Raw genomic sequence first — 13,491 nt, forward strand, 5'->3', positions numbered from 1 at the left:
TGAAAATCGAAATAATAGCACCACACTACTGTCGGATGTGGACTACAAAAGGGTAATTGTTTCATCAATTAAAAATTTGACTAATTATAGTGTAAACCTGTTGCACAGTCTTCAGCGGTCGCAAAATACTGCTACTCCATAAATTTCACTGCGAACATAGTGGTAGAATGCTAAAATTAATCTTACCCACATGTGCTCTCTTGGGCCGCTTTCCAGTCTAACAATTTTCATCGGTTGTGGTGCTCTAGACTTAGATCAGCCGTATGCAATTCATCTTTGGTCCTTCAGCAGGTTTTCTCTAGCTGGGTACACAAGCAACCCCAGGCAGGTTTTGGTCCTCTTATGCCTCATTAATGTCTCAGCCTTTCAAATTATTCGTCCACAGCACCTCACTAGCCAACAGTACGTCTTTGGAATCAGTTGGCGATCTTGGCAATGTTTGATCCTGTGCATTTTGAGGCTGGTCTTCCAACTTTTGAACCTGAGGCTTACTGCTAGCTACACTTCAGATTCCTAACAGTGTTTTTAGAGTCCTGGAAGAGGTAGCAGAAGGAAATGGGTGATCTCAAAGTATTGTTTTGGGTTGACCCTCACCTCCTGTCTTCTCTAGACTTTCCAGTAGAATGATCTTTCTATGAACCTTCCTTTGCTCACATGCCTTCATTGTCCTTGTGATCACACAAAGTGGTGTATTGTCTGTTTTTGATTGAAGAGGTTCAAAAGCACTTTGAGACAGTCTACCTAGATTGAAGCACTATATTGAGCTCACTTACATATCATCCACCTGTTAGCAGTTCAGGAATTGCTCCTTTGTCACATTGCTGCTGTCTTAACATCTGTTAGGTCTTAAGGTTCTTGTCTTTTTTTTAACAATGCAGCTCCTTTAGTTTTAATTCTCTTTGCTTTTCTTTTTGACTGCCTGTAAGTGGTTTCAATACAAAAATGAGTATTTCTATGTTGGCACCTTTAGTCATCACTTATTTAAAGTAATTCAGATATTTTTCAAGCAGGAATTTTAGTATGTCATTTCTTTTAATTAAGATATATTTCTCATGCTTTTCATAGATAGTCACTCATAAAAGAGCATTGCGCATGAGCAATACTCATTGATCAGTGTTTGTGTGTATTTAAATATAACTGCATTAGTGGGTACATCTAATCCAAAGACCATCTTCCGGCTGCCAAAATACATTTCAGTTTTAAACAAACAACTAGACAGATCTATTTAGTAAACAAATATAACAGAAACAAATACATTCCCGAACAGATGTGCAGAAATGTTACTCATTTCAAACGTGAAGAGCTTCACCTGCACTTCATGGATTAGAACTAAACCCCACAGAGGTTTGCTTGTTATACAGTTGATAGCGCAACATAGTGCATCGCATAACCGATCTGGGAGTAGTCGATTTGGTCACTGATTGGTCTTTTTCATCTCAAAGAATCCCTCACCCAGCTGGTCAATGAGTGATCAACGTGAATAAAACATTGTTTAGTTTGAAACAATTGGAAAACCTTAATTTGACTGAAGAATGAGTTGGGAAAGATACAGTCTATTAGCAGTCACATCGAATAGGATGGTTTTACGGTAAGCAGGAAGCCCCCCCAGCACTTCTGACTCAAGTAATGTCTGTAGGGAAGACCAAATTCAGTGTTAGTGAATGTAATGGGTAACAGTAATGTAGCTCATAAGAACCCTGAAAAATAAGCGCCAAATTAAGGTGGGTAATAGGTTTGATGTAAGGCATACATAGGACAGCATTCTCAGTATCTGTTGGGAAAGAAGCCGCAATCTGCACCAAAAGCATAGTCTCTGCTTCAGAGAGTGAAGGGATATAGAAATAACAGTTCCTACATTAAGATCAACCCTAGCCAGTGAAAGGCCAGCCTGCAAACCTTAGAAACTTTGGCTTTAGAAAGTTTCACTTTCAATGAATGCACTTTTTTCAAGAATCTTTCATCCTCAAGAATAAGCTGGATTAGTGAACGAATGTCTGGAAGCTAGAGCCACCTCTGTCACTTCAAAGGGTAGGGAATGAGCTCCCTGTGTCTATCTTGCCCTCAAATCTTGAAGCAGAGTTTTTTCAGTATCCAGCGTAATAATGTCTCTACCTGGTGAGATAGTGAGCGCCTCCCTCAGAGGCAATCTCTACAGCTGTCCTGGGCTTCCAATGATGTGGTGTGGAAATCAAGTACACCACCACCAGTGTGGGGAAATCATGGTGGCTTGCATTCAGGGATGGGGGATTTTCCTTATAAGCTTGGCAATTATGCAGATGGAAGGGAGAGCGTGGTGTAGCTGAAATATCCATCCTAAGCTGAACCAATGCCCTGAAGATCACTCTTGAGGTGATTTCAGGCAACAGAAGGATTTGAAAATCAAACTGATTTGCAAAAAGATCCACTGAGAGATTGATCCCCCAGTATTAAAAAAAAAAAAAAACGTCATCAGAACCTGCTCATAAATTTTGCTTTCATGATTGGAAGATGTCAGCCTGCTGAGTATATATGCCCTTATATTCTAGGCTCTGGCCGGATTGGATGTAGCCACAGAAATATCTTTGTCAAAAGCCACAGCTCAGTGGCTAAGCGGTAAGGATTCCTAAAGCCTGCTACTACCACATGTTGATGTAGTGCACAGCTGCTGTTTTGTCAGGATCAAGGGGGTGAATGCCTCCAGTATCAGGCAAAAACCTGAAATGTAAAGCTATTGATGTGGAGCTTGCGTTCTCTTCCATTCCTATCGACACTGCAAAATGGTCTTGGGAAAGTAAGTCTACTGAAGATGTAAGAACATAAGCAGTTGTGTCGGTCCAAGTCTTGTAGCAAAAGTAAAAATTTGGCCATCATACATTTTTGCCTCTTAAAAACGTGTGTAGAAATCACAAATCCAAAAGTGGAAAGGCCCTTACATGTCCACATCTTCCTGTACAGGAATGGTCTCCTCACTTTCACTGCCTAGAATCTTGACACTTGTAGCAAGTGGTACTAAAGCACCCCACAAAACAACAAAGCATATTCTCATCATCCTTCCATCAGTAATCACATCTCCAGTGACGTCTCACCTGCCTTAAAAAAAGCCCACACATTAGCAACATCTTATAGGTTTTCCATTGGCTGTGAGCCATCAATGCACAACAGCTTACTTGTTGTGGTCTCTCTCTCGAATCTGTTAATGATGTGAAGGTAGGCAAACAAAGTTGGAAACTTTAAATCCTAAAATGTACAATGGGCCATGAATTCGGTGCATAGAAGCTTCACTTATCCGCTGCTAGGGCCTACATAAACAGTTGCAATTTAACTCTCAACACACTTGCCACCCCAGGGCAGGGTTTGGTTAATTTCTGCATGTTTGTGTCGACGTGCGAACAGTTTTTCTGTGGTGTTGTAGTTTTGTTTTTGACCTATCTTTTCAAATCCATAACTTCTTTGAAATTACAGTTCCTAATTTAGAAGTAGCTCATATTACTAAACATTAGAATGTGCTAATTCACAGCCATAAATGGTTTTTAGAGGCAAGGTGATAAACCCTTATCTTCTGTCTTTCAGCATTTAGATAACCTCAGATTTTCGTTAGTCAGGACAACTGCTCTGTCTTCATTCATTTGATGATAACTTTTAATTACACTCGCATATAGGCACCAAAATGTCCAAGTAGATGAACTGACCAACAGTATTCTTAAAGAAATGTCAAAAAGACATGCAAGGAAAGTATACACATTCCAGAATGAATCATTGAGGTTTGATTGATGTAAGGGTAGGTATTTGGTTGTCTCGAATATACTTAAAATAGGCTGCATAGAGGTCAGAATACAACTGCCTGCATCTTGATGTGAGTGAATTGCCATAAGCACATTTCCTTCATTCTGTTTACCCTATCCTGTCTTTTGGTGGCAAAAGAATTCATCTTCAAGGCACTGTCCCTGGTGTATTCCACTAGGTGTGTCCCATATTTCTATTACATGTTGGGATTAGCAGAGCAAATAATTCTAGTTCCTAATATCCACTGTCTGCGAAAGGGTTGTTGGGCCTGCATACATTTCGAATGTGTTACCAGACAGTGTACAGTTGTTTAAGGACCATATTCTGAGACCTAGGAACTTGAAAACGGTCCCATCTCTTTTCATTTGCCTTTCTAGGAGTTTAATAAATCTGACTCAAGAGCAAAGATGCCTCTTAGGAGGTAAAGTATGCGTTTAACATAACGTAAACATACTTAAATTACACTCCTATTTAAATTTAATGCACATTGCAGTTGTCAATGTATTAAGTACAAATAAAGGATTAAACCTTGTTGATCCAATCCAAATCCTCTAAAGTTTGACAGGTGATTGAATGATAAAGTGGGACAAGACACAGGCTTACAGAGTTCCTTTGACTTGTCAAATGCAAATATTTTACTTACCATCAAGCTAAGAAGTCTCTGAGACTTGGAAAACGTATACACTTATTCCATTTTTGGCAAGTCTACAAATAGTTATCAAATTGAGAAGCATTTGGATCAAAAAATGAAAAAAGTTTGTAATATAGTATTCCTCCTCTCCTCTCTGAAAAGCTGTAGAAATAAAACAAGTCACTTTTTCAGAGGAAGAGTAAATATTATTTAATCTTTTAGAAAGACCTCTCCAATGCTCTGGGCTATTTGGACTCTTCAAGGGTGATCACCAACGTTTTTTTATTTTGAAATATTTGTTTTACATATTGCTGTAATTTAATTGTGCATTTCAGTCTTTGAAATGACATTCACTCTGAGCTCTGTTTGTGAAAGCTCTTGAAACAAAAGTCATTAATTAATGTAAGCAAATGTAAGTAAAGGTTTATTGCACATTTCAATTTTGCTGATCATTACAGTGAAATCAGTTTCCCATTCGGATCATCTTTAAGCAAGTAGGTACTAGTAGTATACAAAGGACCATGCTGTTATAGGCACGGGGTTCAGTACTGCACACAACTATACAATAAGCACTGTGCTTTATAGATATAACACAATAGGTTTTGCAAATTTTAATCCTTTTTCAATTCTCAGTACTCTTCAGAGTGCCTTGGGTAAAGAAGCTCTTGCATATGACAAAGATAGCTTTGTAGTTGTTTAATTGATGTAATCCCATCGACTAACCTCTGCCTGCACAGTGTAAGTGATCATTTGTAAAATGTCCATATACTAGAGTAGCAGTCTTTGGTACCACTTGTTAATATTTATCATTAGACCATGCCATTCTAATCATGCACCTCCACTGTGATAGTTATCTTTTTCTACTTTGCTTAGCCAGGCTAATTTGATTAAACAAGTGAGCATCCATTATTCCATTAATTTTTCTGCAAACATGTTCCTTAGCACCGCATTCCTACCATTGCACCCATGGATGTCAATTCATCAAAATGCTAGGGCTAGTTTAGGTAACACTACAGACCCTGTGACTCCAAATGACATAAGTGTTGGCCCCTTAATCTGCCCTTTGTTCCTCAGCAGATTGTTACTTGCTGCTCTTAGGGGACTTCGAGTGGAAATAGAGAAAATGAAAAGGGGCTTCAGGAGGCCGGTTTACTTTCTGTTCCTGCCACTGTGTTCAAACCTCTGAGTTCACGGTCAGCAAGGACAATGACAGGGCTATTAAAAGGCAAGCCAGCCCGTAGCAATTCCTAAGTTGACATCCATGAGTCTAGCTTGTACATACTGATGGTAAGTAAAGCAATAATCAAAATCTCAATATGTACAGTGATCGATTTAACTTCACTGGAGTACAAGATTTTTTTTCCATCTTTTAGTGCATTTGGTTCTCTATCGTAAACCTGACTTTTTTCTAACTGTTGTGAATGTTGCTAATAGGCGGATGGAAGTGCTGACTGTTGGCAGGCCTTCAATCAAGCAAAATAAATATCCTTCTTGCATTACGTACAAATCCTTCTTAAATTGCCTCCAATCTGTTATTTTAACATCTTTTGAAAATGGTGCCTTGTTATAGGATACACAATGCTCTAATTTTTCAACATAAAACATAGAAAACTGTAGTGTTTTGCCTGTGCGATTTCCTGTTTGCTTTTTTTTCATATTATAATTCCCATGGAACCACTGGACTACAGAACACAATGATTGGTATTAAAAAAAAAACAGCTGTGTAAAGACTTATGCTTACATGTTTAAAAACAATAATTGATATTTGTATAGGGCAATGAAGCGATGTTAAACAAACCAAAGCCCTGAAAGAAAGATGTTCAGGCTGCTTTCTTAATTTCACTGTGTAGCTCTTTGTAACCAATGTCTTAACTCTAGTTTATAATTTGACTTAAATTAAGTTTTCCTTAAAGAAATATTTTCATTTTCTTTACAAGAATATAGTTTTCTTCTGAGAACTTTGGACCAATCTTGATTTTATTTTGAATGAAAGTGTACATGCTAATTTGTGTATCATGTAACAAGTTTACATGTGTAAATAAGTATCAGCCTATTTTTGTATAAATCTTTGTAAAAACCCCGTTTGTGCTTTTGGGTTGGTAGGCTTTCAAATGCATCATGACATTTGATTTCTTTAATTGTTAGAGATGCGATTGGAAACTGTAGATTTATTTATCTAAATAATTGACTTGGCTGTCATAAGTTATTTAATGTTAAAGTCAGACGTGCCATTTATCCTTAGATGTTATAATAATCACGTTTTTTAAATAAAAAAAGTTTTCTAGTTATATTTGATGTCATTGTTTTTAATTCATTAACATTATTGAACAGTTGCTGCAAAACAGTAGCAATACCTTTGTGGAAAATAGTTTGTCGCTTTCAGTTAGTTTAGAAGCTTTCATCATTTTTTTTTTTAAATGTTGTAACTACTTTAATAAATCAATCTGGCTGCTGTTATCAGGGTTTTTGAACTTCAACTCTTAAGTTATTTCAATTATAGCTTTACTGTGCATTCTCTAATCTAGTCTGGACACCTGAGTCTTTATGGCTTTTGTCACAGTCCAGCATGCAGATCCTTAACCAAAGTGGTATATCTAAAATAACTCAGTTTATTGACAAGCTTGATATTGGCTCCAGGATATGAGTCAGGGAAGTGAGGCTTGACTTGAGATGCAGGAGGACAGAGAGGTATGTTCCTCCAGCCCAAAAGCAAGAAGGGTATGCTCTGGAGAAACGTAGTGCTAATGGACAATTTGGTTGACAGAAAACCCACTACATATGTTTTAGGAAGTATGTGTGGCACAGTAGCTGGTTGTAGTTTGAGCAGGAGAGATACTGACAGAAGGAGCCTTGGTGTCTGTCTGTGCTGACCAGTCCTTTTACATGCAGTGCATAAACCCTGTAGTTTGTGGCTAAAATAGAAGTCTCCAATGGCTGTTTCAAATAGGAATGCCTGGACCCGAATCAAGCAGGGCTATTCTCCTGGATGATGCCTTTTATTTCACTCCTAGGGTTTGACAATAGGCAATGCCCCCCGGCAGGATCCATGGGGTTCTGCATTTTTGCTTCTTAAGTAAGCTTTTTAACTTTCTTGTCTCTGCCATGTTCGTATAAACAACATAGCTTGCACTATGTTTTTTAAATAGGAACGCATTGTCAATTTTACTGATTACTTGTATCTCCTGGATCACAACAGGGGAGACCGAAAGTTATGGATCCTCTCCTACTAAAAAGCGGATTTCGAGTTCAAATTCTCTTTTAAGAAAACCACACCTCTACCAGCACACGTGTGGATAAAACATGGCGAATCTTAGTATTTTGCGGTTCTCTCCAGATTACACACCACACAGCACTGTCTTGCTTGTGTGCGTGAAAGCATGCCCATGACTTATGACTGATAAGGGCCACCTGAAACCATGAGTGCCTGTCACACACATTGAGTGACACGGGTGATGAGATACAGTTGCTGAGATCCAGGCACGTGGATCGGTAATTCTCACCGTTTGCGCTGATGAGTGTCATTACTGCGATGGAAGGAGAGAGTTTTCTTGAACATATTAATCTCATGCAATGTCTTTTCTTTCAGAAATCCATGTGTACGAGCAGAGCCGTAAGTTGGCGGTCAGTCACGTGTGTGCACCTTAGCGTGTGCACACCAGACAACTTTCACTGGTCCTGAAGAAAACCTTGCGATTACGCATGAGAAGGCTGAAACATGTAGACCTTGTCACTAATACACCACGAATGTCAATGGTCCATATAACCATAGAGAACATCCACCTACGTTTTAATCTTGTCCTATGACCCCACCATTAAAATTCTTGGGTGCATAGAGACCATCTTAAATCACTTTTCACTTCTCACTCTGCACAAAAAAAAAACCCGTTTCCACTGTATTCAGGCGTCGCAGCACATCCGGGAGGCATTCGGCCCCTCGGGTGGGAGCCCTATGATGAACCATTTCATCAACTAGGTTGATGAGTGGGGGTTCTTCTTAAAAAGGAATTTCTTCCTTTTCAGGTTAATACAAAGCAGTAATCCTTCCCGGAATTGTTCCTTTTTAGGTCTCGCCTGACGTAGACTGTGCAGACATGCGCCGTCTCGCTGGCGAGATTTAATGATTTAGAGTAGCTTTCACTAGCGGGGTTTAAGCCCCACCCCTCTTTTCCATTGGCTGGCGTCACCGTTTATGCTAAACGGTGGCCAGCCATTGGAAAAGAGCGTCCAGTGACGTACACTTTTCTCTTTTAGAGCCGTCCCAGTTGGACTGGCTCGGTTGCCTTACGTGTGTGGAAAAAGCTTTCTTATCTTTATGGGGCCATGTGTTTCAAACACATGGCCCCATAAAGACAAGAAACCTTTCATGGCAGAAGGAAAGCAGGCCGCTTGTTTATTTTTGCATCTCGCTTAAAGTGACAGCGCGATGCAAAAATAAACAGTGGCTGACTGGCGAGCGCCTTTTTTTGCGTGCGTTTTTTCCTTGTTTTTTATGCCGATTAAAAGTAGAGTTGAAGCAAATATAGCCCAGCACGCATGCGCAGTGCCGCCACCACACAGCATGCACACACCGGCTACTGGGGGGAGCTTCCTGAAGAACACCCATCTACTCTTCCACTGTAAGCAAGAACTAAAACAGCATATCTGTTGCACAGGCTCGGTCTGCTCCGTCCGCAAAACTCTACAAAACCCAGAAAACAAAGTTGCCAAGAAGGAGCGCAATGCCCCAATTCGCTGACCTTTTTTTTCCATCTCTCAATCTGACTTGATCCTCCACCACTACAGAACCCTTCATCTTCAGTCATGGTTCCAAACAGCTGCTCCCTCCTCGCGCTCTCCCACTCTTTCTTTCAGTCTGTCGAGGCTGCGGGGGTCACTTTCAAAATAGCTTTATTAGGTCACAGCGCGGGAGAGAGACAGCAAGGTGAGCTCGCGGCAGCGGCATGCTGCACGTCTCGGCGTAGGGACGGTGTCCCCTCGCACGCCCTGCTGCAGCATCACCCCCTCACCCTGCCCAGCCGGCCGCAGGCATCGAATGTTTCAACAGTTGTTTGTGTGGTTGGCACTGAGATGGAGCCTAGCAGATGTGCTGCTTTAACCCGTCAAGGCCAAATTTGGGAGCCATCCTGCGAGTTGAAGGGGCTACAAATGAAACAGAAAAGAAACACGTGTGCCCCACGCACAGGCCTATTTACACAAGAATTACAGGCATTAGTCAGAGCCTCCACTTTAATGGTTTGCCTATGTCGTTTTATACTAGGGTGACCAGATTTTAAGTAGCGAAAATAGGAACAGGCTAGACCTAAAAATAGGACTGGCGCCTTTTTTTGCGTGTAGCCTTGTAAATGTGTGACTATATCCTTGTAATTGTTTGTCCATATATATATATTTATAGGTACAGATTTACAAGGCTACGTTTACGAAACATTAGATTTGGCAGGAACTCCGCTCTGAGACCTTCTGCCTCTTTCCTTCTCAGTCGCCTCTGCTTGAAGCATTCAGCTGAAAGAAACAGATGAAAAGGTGAACATACACTTCAGATCTGCTTTGCAAAATCACTTGACCTTTGTCTGAAAAGCCGGGAAATGTATTTAAAAATGTAAAAAGCATCTGGATGCCGGGACTGTCCTTCGTACACTGGGACTGTCTGATGTTTTCAGTAAGCTTTTTTTTCTCAGAAATATTCTGCCATTATTTTGAGACAATGTCAGTCACATCTTGACTCAGCTCACAGGAGCATTTCTATTTGGCTGATGGGTGTTTGGGTGTGCTCTTCTGCCTCCATTGTAATGCAGGGGGGTATTCTACATCTAAACAATAAAATGACAGATCACACTTCAAAAACAAGCATTGGCATAGCCAATAGGTCTCGCCTTTGGGACCTTATAAGTGTTTAGTTATCCAGCACAATATCCTTGGTGCATCAAGTGTTGCATGGCTAAACACTTATATGGTCCCAAAGGCGAGACCTTTTGGCTATGCCAATGCTTATTTGTTGATTGTATTAATTCTTGGGGGACCACGAGTGATTCCACTATACCCTTTCTCTCTTTGTGTTTAGTTACACCATGTCTTTTAGCCACTGATCAAGTTTAGGAACTGTTCTCTTACCCCCGTGAATAGCCCCCTTCCTTTTTGCTCATAATAAGGCTACCATCACCAGCTTGCGATTGACCGACTGCAAAGGTTTAACAAGGCCACTAAGACACATGTGGACAGTGCCTGATACCTACTCCATCACCATATGCTGCTGGATTGTGCTGATACTGTGAGCTTCCTGACGTTTTCTGCTGCTTTTGCTGTTTTTAGCATTTAAAAAAACAGTTTTCGACTGTGGGGGAATTGTTGGGATTTCGGGGCTGTTCTGGGCTGATAACGCTACCTCTTCCACGTCCCGTGACAGGCTCAGTGCTGATTGGTAAGTCTACTCCAATCAGCAGCTCAACCGGGTGGAGCCAGTTGTGCCCCCCAGCTCTTTATGCCTGCCGGTGCGCGGATGATCATTGCTGCTGGATTGTGCTGACACTGTGAGCTTTCGGATGCTCTCTGGTACTTTTACTGTTTTTAGCATTTTAATAAAAGCATTTTTAGACTCTGAGGGAATTGTTGGGATTTTGGGGCTCTTCTGGGCTGATCACGCTACCGCTTCCGCGTTCCGTGGCAGGCTGAGCGCTGATTGGTCAGTCTACTCCAATCAGCAGCTCAACCGGGTGGAGCCAGTTGTGCCCCCCGGCTGAAGCAATGTGGATAGCTGATGGAGTTGATGGCGCCGGCTTCAGTAGGCCAAGGCTTGAGGTGTGGAACGAGGTGGTATGTCATGTAACTTATGAACAGTGCCCTCAAACCACGGTGAAGCGGCCTCGAGGTCATTGTGGACCACCGTCGGGGATACCAAGGCGGCAGCATGTATCAAGGCGGTGCTCACAGGTCACGGTGCAAGCAACGGCTCGGTGGTGGCATCAGGCGGCATCGTCAGTGAGAGCAGGATTGCGGTGTGAAGTGCAGCAGTGCCTTCTGCGGTGCCTTCAGGACATGGATCCGGCAGCGGCATCGTTGATGGGGTCTGGTTTCTTTTTTTCTTCTTTTACAGCACAAAACACACAGTTGCCAGTGCTGGCAGCAGATTTACTTGAAAAGTCTGCTGTACCTGAGACTTCTTGAACAAGGGGCAAGCTCTACCTCAAGCCCTTGTAGAAACTCAAACCAGAAAGTTCAGTCCAGTCCTTTCTCTGCCCAAGAGATAAACAACCACTGCATGCCAACACAGCAAAGCACACAGAAAAGTGGTAGTACCTCCTCACAGCTTCTCCAGTGCTTTTTAGGTCTCGCCTGAGCCAGCGCTTTAGCGCTGCTCTGGCGAGAGCTTTAGTAAACAGGGGATTTGGAAGTGCAAACTAGTGCTTTTCAGGCCTCCAAATGCAGTGCATGTGCGCCGGCGCGCGTACCATTTGGCAGCCTGCCTGATCACTTTTGCGGCCGCTTTGATTTTCTCAGTGAACATCAAAGCGGCCGCGAAAGTGATCACCATTTGCCACCCCCTCCCTTATCCCACTTCAATTCTCCCTCGCATACTTGCTCGTTCCTCCGTTGTCCCTTTGTAGCCCTAACGTAAAGTTCACTTAAAACCCCACTTCTCTTCTCCCTCGTCAACACACTACTGACCCTCTCTTGTTGATTCAGACCTGTGATGCAGTGACACCCCTGCCAGGCTCAGACTGTAGAAATGATGTATTTGCTTCTTTCTGCGAACCCTTTCTTAACGCAGGCTTGTCATCGCTGTGCCCCCACACTAGGCCTAGGCTGTCACTGGGAGACGCACACAGGAGTAACTGTTGTTCGTGTCTCCTCTCTTCTTTGATCCGGACCAGTTCTGAAGAGACGAGAGAGGGAGCCTGGTCCAGAAGGCTGAGCATCGTGTCATGCAGCTGACAGCTCTGGGCTGACGAATAGATTGCTGATGCTCAGGCCTGGCTCTTAAAGATAAAACATATATATGAGCTATTCATTTAGATTGAAAGTTTGGTGTCAGCACAGACTCTCACATTGGAATATGGTAGGTAACTTGGCATGAAATGCCACACCGGCATGAGATCTAAGCTGTCTGAGAGAGCCTTGTGCTTGCCTGCAGCCAGCTAAAGGGGGTCAATACATTTCAGCTGGAGAAGCAGAGGCCCTACTCACATCATAATGACATTGTTTGCAATCCACCAAACTCTGGCTACACAGGGGTGATTTACCAAACCAAGAAATCGGGTCGGATAATTGTTCCAAAATTGCCAAATTGTGTTTTAGTATTCTTAGAATTCGGTCATCCTATATTTTTCAAGACGCAGTCTGTCCCTGGCATCGTGACTTCTCTGCCCGGCGGGTAATGTGCATAGCGAGGGACAGCAAGAAGGGTCGGAATGTCTTTGGTGTGAGCTGGGCTAAACTCGCAACTGGAGCTGGAAGGAGAGAGAGCTCCTGCTGACTTCACCAAAATGTCTCCCTGCAAGGGTTGGCACTTAGGCTGGCTGCTACCTACCTCCTGGACAGAACTCATCTTAAATGAAGGGAAAGTGGGAGGAAACAATGGAGATTTTTTATGTTTAGAGAACTGGACTAGGGTCACCCCCCACTGCATTATAATGAACACTGCAGGAACTCGCTGAACCGCATACGTGCCGTTCATAAGTAGCTTATATTGGAACACGAAGGTACCACATGTGTGCCTACTAGCAGAAGCCTCAACTAGCGAGAATGTCCACCTCTAAGAAATGAAGCAGACTAGAAGACTGAGAAGGCCAGAGTCAAAGAGCTCTGATGGAAAGGCCAAGAAACCCTGCTAAAAGGCGTGCTGATGGAGAGCTGTGGCGATGTGCCGCAGATGAAGGAACCGATCCAGAGAACTTAAGCAACCAACAGAAACACCGGCTCAGAAACTGGATGTCTCAGCTAGAACACCACTCCTGTAATTAAACGCCATCAAAACTGAGACAAAGAGGCAACTTGAAGCCCACAGGTAACTGACTCTATGAACATCCTCGAGGGGAGTTGAACTGTCTGGGAGCCCTGCTGCCTTCTGACTTGCGACCCCCTCTGACAGTGTCTGCAATCATACG

The sequence above is a fragment of the Triturus cristatus genome, chromosome 12 (genome assembly GCF_964204655.1).
Source record: "Triturus cristatus chromosome 12, aTriCri1.1, whole genome shotgun sequence".
Lineage (NCBI taxonomy): Eukaryota > Metazoa > Chordata > Amphibia > Caudata > Salamandridae > Triturus > Triturus cristatus.